Source organism: Protobothrops mucrosquamatus, unplaced genomic scaffold (genome assembly GCF_001527695.2).
Source record: "Protobothrops mucrosquamatus isolate PMUCROS unplaced genomic scaffold, P.Mucros_1.0 scaffold419, whole genome shotgun sequence".
Taxonomy (NCBI): Eukaryota; Metazoa; Chordata; class Lepidosauria; order Squamata; family Viperidae; genus Protobothrops; species Protobothrops mucrosquamatus.
Window position 1 is genome coordinate 1,055,579 of NW_015386748.1, and position 7,499 is coordinate 1,063,077.

Sequence of the window (7,499 nt, forward strand, 5' to 3'; positions counted from 1 at the left end):
TCATGGACTTCAACTCCCAGAATTCCTGAGCCAGGAATTCTAGGAGTTGAAGTCCACGAGTCATAAAAGAGCCAAGGTTGCCTACCCCTGCCCTAGTCTGACCATGATAGGGAACTTTAGATAAAAACTAACAACACAAAGTCAGTGGCATGGAAGTGGAAAAAGAGAAACACTATCCCCACCTGAGATAGGCAGAAAAAGTAGATCCAGCTACCTCACCGGTTGGACAACCACAACTGGTCTTCTTGGCCCTAAAAAGCCTGCTCTCAGAGCCAACTATCACCATCATCTGAACACAAGACCCAGCCTTCAGTTCAGAACACACAAACACACAGAAAGAAAGGGATGGCACCTCAGCAATAGTAAACACTTTGAGTGGTCTGAGGAATTCAAGTGCCAAGAGTGAGGACAGCCAACCCTCCTGTCGGCCAAGCTCCAGAAAAAAATTGGGGCCACAGACTAGAAATGAAATAATGTTTGCTCTTGGAATTGGGAGAAGGGAAGGAAGCCTACAGTAGTTTAGTGCATGAAGAATCCTCCACACAACCAGGATTGCAATAACCTCCTCAGTTGCTTTCAAGAAAGAGAGCAGGAGCACACAGAGCAATCAGCAGGTTACATGTGCTGGCCCTCCCTTTTTTTTTTACAAGTATAGGGAGGAAGAAAAGAAGCTGTGCTGTTGCTTGTCTCCCTTCAAGTAGCAACCAGTGTAGTGTAAGATCCCCAGCAGATTCATCCAAAGACTGGATTCCATAAGGGCTCCTCACTTGGTGAGTGCTTGGTTACACTGCCCACATACGAAGACAGTCTCCCGCTGGGCATCTGGGGCTGCAATCAGAAACACCAATCAGAATTTCAGGACTAACCAAAGCTCATGCAGCTTCCCACTCACTACAGGTAGTCCTCGACTTACAACAGATTATTTAATGACCATTCAAAGTTACAATGACACTGGGAAAAAAGTGACTTATGACCGTTTTTCACACTTACGGCTGTTGCAGCATCCCTATGGTCACACAATCCAAATTCAGTTGCTTGGCAATGGACAACTGCAGTGATTCACATTAACAATTGTGGCAATAAAGGTTGTAAAATGGGTCAAAATTCACGTACTGTAACAACTGTCTTGCTTAGCAATAGAAATTTTAGGCTCCATTGTGGTCGTAAGTCAAGGACTACCTTTACGCCTTTTCAGGCATGTCACATCTTCAGAACATCTATTATCTCCCACTATAGCAGGTCTCGATTTCCCCTGACCTCCAATGGGAAAGGAAAATACCCACTCACAGGACTTTTACCTAAACGATTCTCCCTTCTGTCCCATCTCTCTCTCTCTCTTTTTTTTTGGGGGGGGGGGTTATTCACTTACCTGTAGCCCCCATGTAGCTCTTGGGAATTTTGAAAGAACAGCACCTGGAGCAAAAACTGTTCCCACAGTTACTGCAGCTTCGCTAAAGAAGGAAAAGACGCAAGAAGATGAGTGAGTGAGCAGGCTGCAGAGATCCACAAGAAGATGATGAAGCAGGTAGAGAAGCAAATGGAACAGACCAGGCAGGAAGTTGATGGGCTGGAGAAAAGACTCACCCTCTTCTTCAAGACAGAGAAAGTGGCAGAACAACTTGCACAGTTTCCTGCAACAGAGCAGAAGGATACAAGTAACTATCACATCTAATAACTGCTTTTCTTCTTTTAATAAACTAAATCAAAATTCGGGCCTTCCTTTCTTTTTCCAACCACTGAATAAAGTCTTTGTTCATCCACAGTTCCATCATGCCATTGATGACTGGATTCACACATAACTCACAAAAATCAAGTCTAGTTCACATTCAACTAGACTAGTCCGGAGTCAGTTTGTATCAAGAAATTCAGAATGAGAATCCTATGCAAGAATCTGAATTTGGATTCAGCAAAAACAAAAACAAAACATTTTGAATAAATAAGCTCTATTCTTCAACCTGAAACCTTGAGCCAGGTGTGGAAATGTAAAAATTCTATATATACATGGAAATTAGCATTGGTTAAATACCCCCCTCCCCACACTCAAACCTTAAAACACTCAGGAGGAACCAAAGACATAGAGGGCAACAGATCTTAACAGATGAAATAGAGTCAGATCGGTAGAAAATTCTCATCTTACTGAATGATTCTGGTCAAATTGCTTTCTCAGAAGACAATTAAGTATAAATCAATTAAATATAATTAATAACATTAATTTTAAATTAATTTAAAATCATGTTTGATTTTAAAAATCAATTTTACACCCTGACTCCATTATCTGACATCCACACATTTTTGGACCCAGTGCCCAGCCTCTTTTTGTACCCCAAGTTTCTAATACAATGTTGGTGAAATTTAGTGGTACAACTTTTTTTTTATAAGAAATGACTAGTAAAGCAGGTGAACTTAGAAAAGATTAAGTTTGGATGCAGTGGAAACTGATGAATTAAAGAGAGTTAAAGTAACTTTTTTATTTTAAAACATAACTGCACACATACTTGAAAGCAGGTAAAAGCTAAAAATATTTTCTTGTGGCCGTTGGGAACCAATGAAACCAGGAAGAGCTATATGTGATTCCTGGCCAATAAAAAGTTGCCCACCCCTATACCAAAAAACACTGAAGATTACTTTTTCTTGGCCCTGATATTTTTGTATACGTAGTTGTGGTCAGGATGGTATTTTTTTCTGTCATGACCCATGTAAAATTACTCAGTGCTAATTTCCTCTGCAGTAGTTTTTGGATCAAGCCTCCTCTTCTGCCAATACTCTTGAATAATCCTGCTTCATTCCCAACAATATGCACCTCTACGAATAACCTTCAATCACTTCCCCTTTCAGTCCAGTACCAAGGTTGTTGGTTGGGTAGCGTTTGCGCAGCCGTTCTGTCAACCGTGACACCTTGCTACGAATCACTTCATTCTTGCTCATAAAGGAGTTGTCAGGAAGGCCAAGCTCAAACTCTCCTGAGCCCTGAGAGATGTCATCTTCCTCCTACGGTAGACAGAAAGAGAGATTATGAGGAAGGCGGTGTATACATCTTATGTGGGAAATGCTCTAAGGCATAAAGATAAGGACATCCTGGAAAATACAATCCAGAAGAACAGTTCCAAACTCTAGGAAATGCTGGACCAAGCCTAGAGAAAGGATGGGGTGGCACAAAAACTTTAAAGGTAATGCTCAAACGAATAAAGGCAAATGTATGTGTCCCAGGGTAATATTGCAGGATCCAATCTGGGTCGATCACCGGGACTAGAAGTTTAGTTTTCCGAGCTTTCGGACTCGTGCTGGAGCCCATCCTCAAAGAACTTCTCTCTCACCAGAACTTTCTCACACACCTTGTGAAAGAGAAGTTCTCTGAGGATAGGCTCCAGCACAAGTCCAAAAGCTCAGAAGACTAAACTTCTGGTCCCGGTGACCAACCCAGATTGGATCCTGTAATCCTTAAACTTGGAAGAGTGGATAAAAAATTGCATAGAATGATTCTTAAGATGTTAGGATTCACAAACAATAAAACAAAAGGGGAATTTACGCTCAGGACTGAGCAGCCCAGTTCTTGCACTCACCATTACAAGCAGCTGAGTCTCCTGTTCTTGCAGCAAAGACAAAAGACAAGAGAAGATGGCCAAAAGAGAGAAAACAGTACAGCCCAATACAAGTATCATGTCTTTAAATTTATCCCTTTCTATTTATAGGACAGCATATTATTTAGAGGTCCCTTTTCTTTCTTGCACATATAAAAAAGTATTTTACATCATAGGTAAAGAACTTGACCTAACTTGAACCTCTCACTAACCTAAGAACAAGAAGAGTGAATTTGTTTATTTATTTTAGCCACTCATTTCTCTACCTCAATTCTGGACAATTAATGAGAACTTAAAACCAAAGTTACGAAGAATCACAAATTAATTTGAAAAAGAAATTTCAACAACAATCTATTAATATGTGCCAAGGGCTCAAATAGATAATTCCATCTTAATCAATGAAAAGCATCAACAAACCAACCAATAGGGCTCACCTAATACCCCGGTCCAAATGTCATGTTTAATCTACTGGGTTATCAATATTTCCTTATTCCAGTCTTCCCCAACCTGGTATTCTCTAGAGATATTGGACTTTAATGTCCACAATTCACATACAACATGGCCAAGAACTTGGAGTTAAAGTCCAATATCTCTGGAGAGCACTGGGTAGGGGTAAACTGATTTATTTTTCTCATGACAGACCAATCTAGATCCTGAAACCACAGACCTCAATTGCATCCTTGAATTCATCATCAGGTTCTGCTTCCTCTGCTTCCTCCACACTACCAGGAGTTAGGTCCTATAAAAATAGTTTTAAGTTATTGTTTAAGGAGCAGGAGTTCAGGAANTTTTAATTGGAAACACAGCTTGTAATATTTGGTTTTAATTCGGCTTTTATCGGGGTTTATTTTCTGTATTTTTGTATTTTGTAATTTTTTGTATTTTGTGTTTATTATTTGTTTTTAATATGCTGTGAACCGCCCTGAGTCCTATGGGAGAAGGGCGGTATACAAATTAAAATAATAATAATAATAATAATAATAATAACTCATAATCTCCTGGTTTCTAGCATGGTGCCTTAACCACTACAGCAAGCAGTCTTACATGACACCCACACTGTGGATATCAAGATTGCTTCTGCCATCATTGTTGCCACAACTCTTTTAAATATTTATAACAGGTGAATTTTCATAGGTGAAAAAATGGACATTTCTGAAGTTTTAGAACAAAAAACGGTGGCGGGTGGGGAGGAGAAGGAGGGAAAGAAGCGGAAAGGTAGGTGATTTGCACAAGATAGAATTTGAAAAAAGTAATACTTTGAAAATTGTCTCTTAAGAATCAGTTGTGTAGGAAAAGAGCACTATGTCACACTGGCCCTGAACATTTTCTCATACACTCTCCATGAGTCTGAATTTTAATTTGCTATCCATCTATGTCTCTTTTACTTTTTTCCCCCTAAAATATTTTTCTTTGGGATTATATGATGGCATTACAAGCAACAGAATCAACAGTATTGGTGGCTTAGTTTCAATTCTCCATCCTCCATTTATTCCAGACCTTATGTTGTGCCAAAATCTGTGGCACTGCCACTAAAGATACAATATTTTGCAATAATGAGAACTTTTCATTCCTAAAGCTCCAGGTTTAATTACTTCTAATGTAATCTGTATTTTTCCTTGCAAGAAGGTATCTATTTGCTAATTAAATAAAATGAAAATAGATTGTTAAAAACCGACAAAAGAAATGTCTCCAATTAAGCTTCACAACTACAGACATAGATCAAGTCTTTTCCTCATAAAATCATCTCAAACACATACACAAATGCAGTTTTGAAAGTTGGAAGCATAAATGTTTTGCTGACACAAGGGAATTGACCAGCTCTTGGATTCCATTTGTTCAACTTTCCATATCAATTGCTACTTTTGTCTCATCATTCTTCAAAACAGCCTCCTAAATTACTTTCATGATAGAACCTTAATCTATTCTTATGAACAAAACCTCTTCGTTCTGCTCTCAAACTTAATGCAATCCAAACACATTTAAAAGGTTAGCGTTCACCCTCTCCAAAGAACAGTTGTAGAAAAAACATTCTACATGTTTTTCTCACAAACTCCACCAACATTATCCTGAAGAATAAGTGTAAAGCTGGCCACCAGGAAACAGAATTTTCAGTCACTGAAATCTGAGCATTCCCATGAATTGTAACTTTTGATTTATAGTTCCTCTACATCAGACATATCAAACACAAGGCCCGGGGGGGGCGGATGCGGCCCGCGAAGTGATTTTATGTGGCCCGCGTAGCCATCCTGGAAACAGTGAGGGACCAGCCCCCGCTGCCTTGGCCCTGGCCCAGGCCAGCCAGGAGCCAATGTACAATTTTGTGGTGGCCATCTATGCTGAAACGCATTCAGTCTTAGCTCCACAAGACCGTCTGGAAACAGCGAGGAACCAGCCCCTGCTGTGTCGGCCCCACCACCTGGGTACATGCTGGGGAGGTGTCACCCTTTGTGAGGAATGAAGAAATGCACCATCGCCTGGAAGTGGCCAGCAAATACTTCACATATCCAGCTTGATGGGCTCTGGGGGAGGTGTTTTGGCAGGCAGCGGGGCGCAGTCCTCACAGCACCGAGAGGCTGAACCAGGCGGCACAAATCCAAAAAGAAGCACGATGACACCCAGCCCCCAGCCTGCCCGGTTTCGGCAGGCAGCAAGGTGCAACGCTGACAAACGTTGTACCACCCGGCTCAACCTCTCGGTGCTGTGAGGACAGCGCCCCCCTGCCTGCCGAAACCGGGCAGGCTGGGGGCTTGGCGGCATTGCGTAGGTAACGTTGACTCTCACGCTGCTCATGGCATCCCCTCCCCCAGAGCCCACCAAGTCAGATATGTGAAGTAGGTGAGGGCCATGTGCTGGCCACTTCCAGGCGATGGTGCATTTCCTCATTCCTCACGAAGGGTGACACTACCCCAGCTGTGTTTCTTGCCTGTTTTTCTCTCTCCCTCATCTCAAATATTTTTCCACCACTCTGTACTTAGGAAGGAAGAAAGGAAAGAAGGAGAGGAAGGGTCTGAGGGAAGTCATACCTTAGTCCTGCCCCGCTGCCCTTTTACCATCCCCTTGCCCCTTCCTCCTGGCCTATCCTGGGGGTCTCCCATCCTATTGCTAAGGAAGCTTTGGATACAAAGCTGGGTCTCCTCCCATGGAGAGGGAATGGGCCTCCCTCTGACTTTACCCTCGTACCCATCATGAGCAACCTGGTTAAGGAGAGCAAGCACAGCAGCAGCAGCCTTGAGGAAGAGGTAAATGCAGCTGGGCGCCCCCTTGGGTAAGTGGGACTGGGCTTGGTGCTGCGGGTGGTCGAGGGCCAGGCTGGGCATTTGACCTCTGCTGCCCAGGACTCCGGGCAGCCCACACCATCATCCAGCCCCCCCGCATGGCCTGAAAGGAACGGTGAGGCTCCTCCAGTGGACCATGCCTTGGCACTTGCCCTGGTCCCACCCCCTTCTGCCAGAGACCCTCAGATCTGTCCCATTCCTGCCCAGGCACCCACAGGCACCCTTGACGCGAATGATGTAGAGCTGGCCATGCCCACCCAATAGGCCACACCCACCCAGTAGGCCACATCCATCCTGGCCACACCCACCTGGTCCCCCGAGGGCAACCACAATGCTGATGTGGCCCTCAATGAAATTGAGTTTGACACCCCTGCTCTACATCATTTTAGGGCTTACATCTATAGATCTGCCAATGTGAGACCCATCTTTGCTTAAATACTTCCTGGGAAAAAGTCATTTGCAATTACTTTATTTTTTTTGCAACTCTACTAAGAATGAATATTTTTGAATTCAAGGGAGAACTACAGGCTTCATCAACCTAATTTACTTTCCAAATGATCCTTTAAGTTTTTAACTTGAAAGTCATAAAACAAAATGATACAAATTTTAATGTAGAAAAGTTATTAAAAATGCCCTAGGGCTGGCT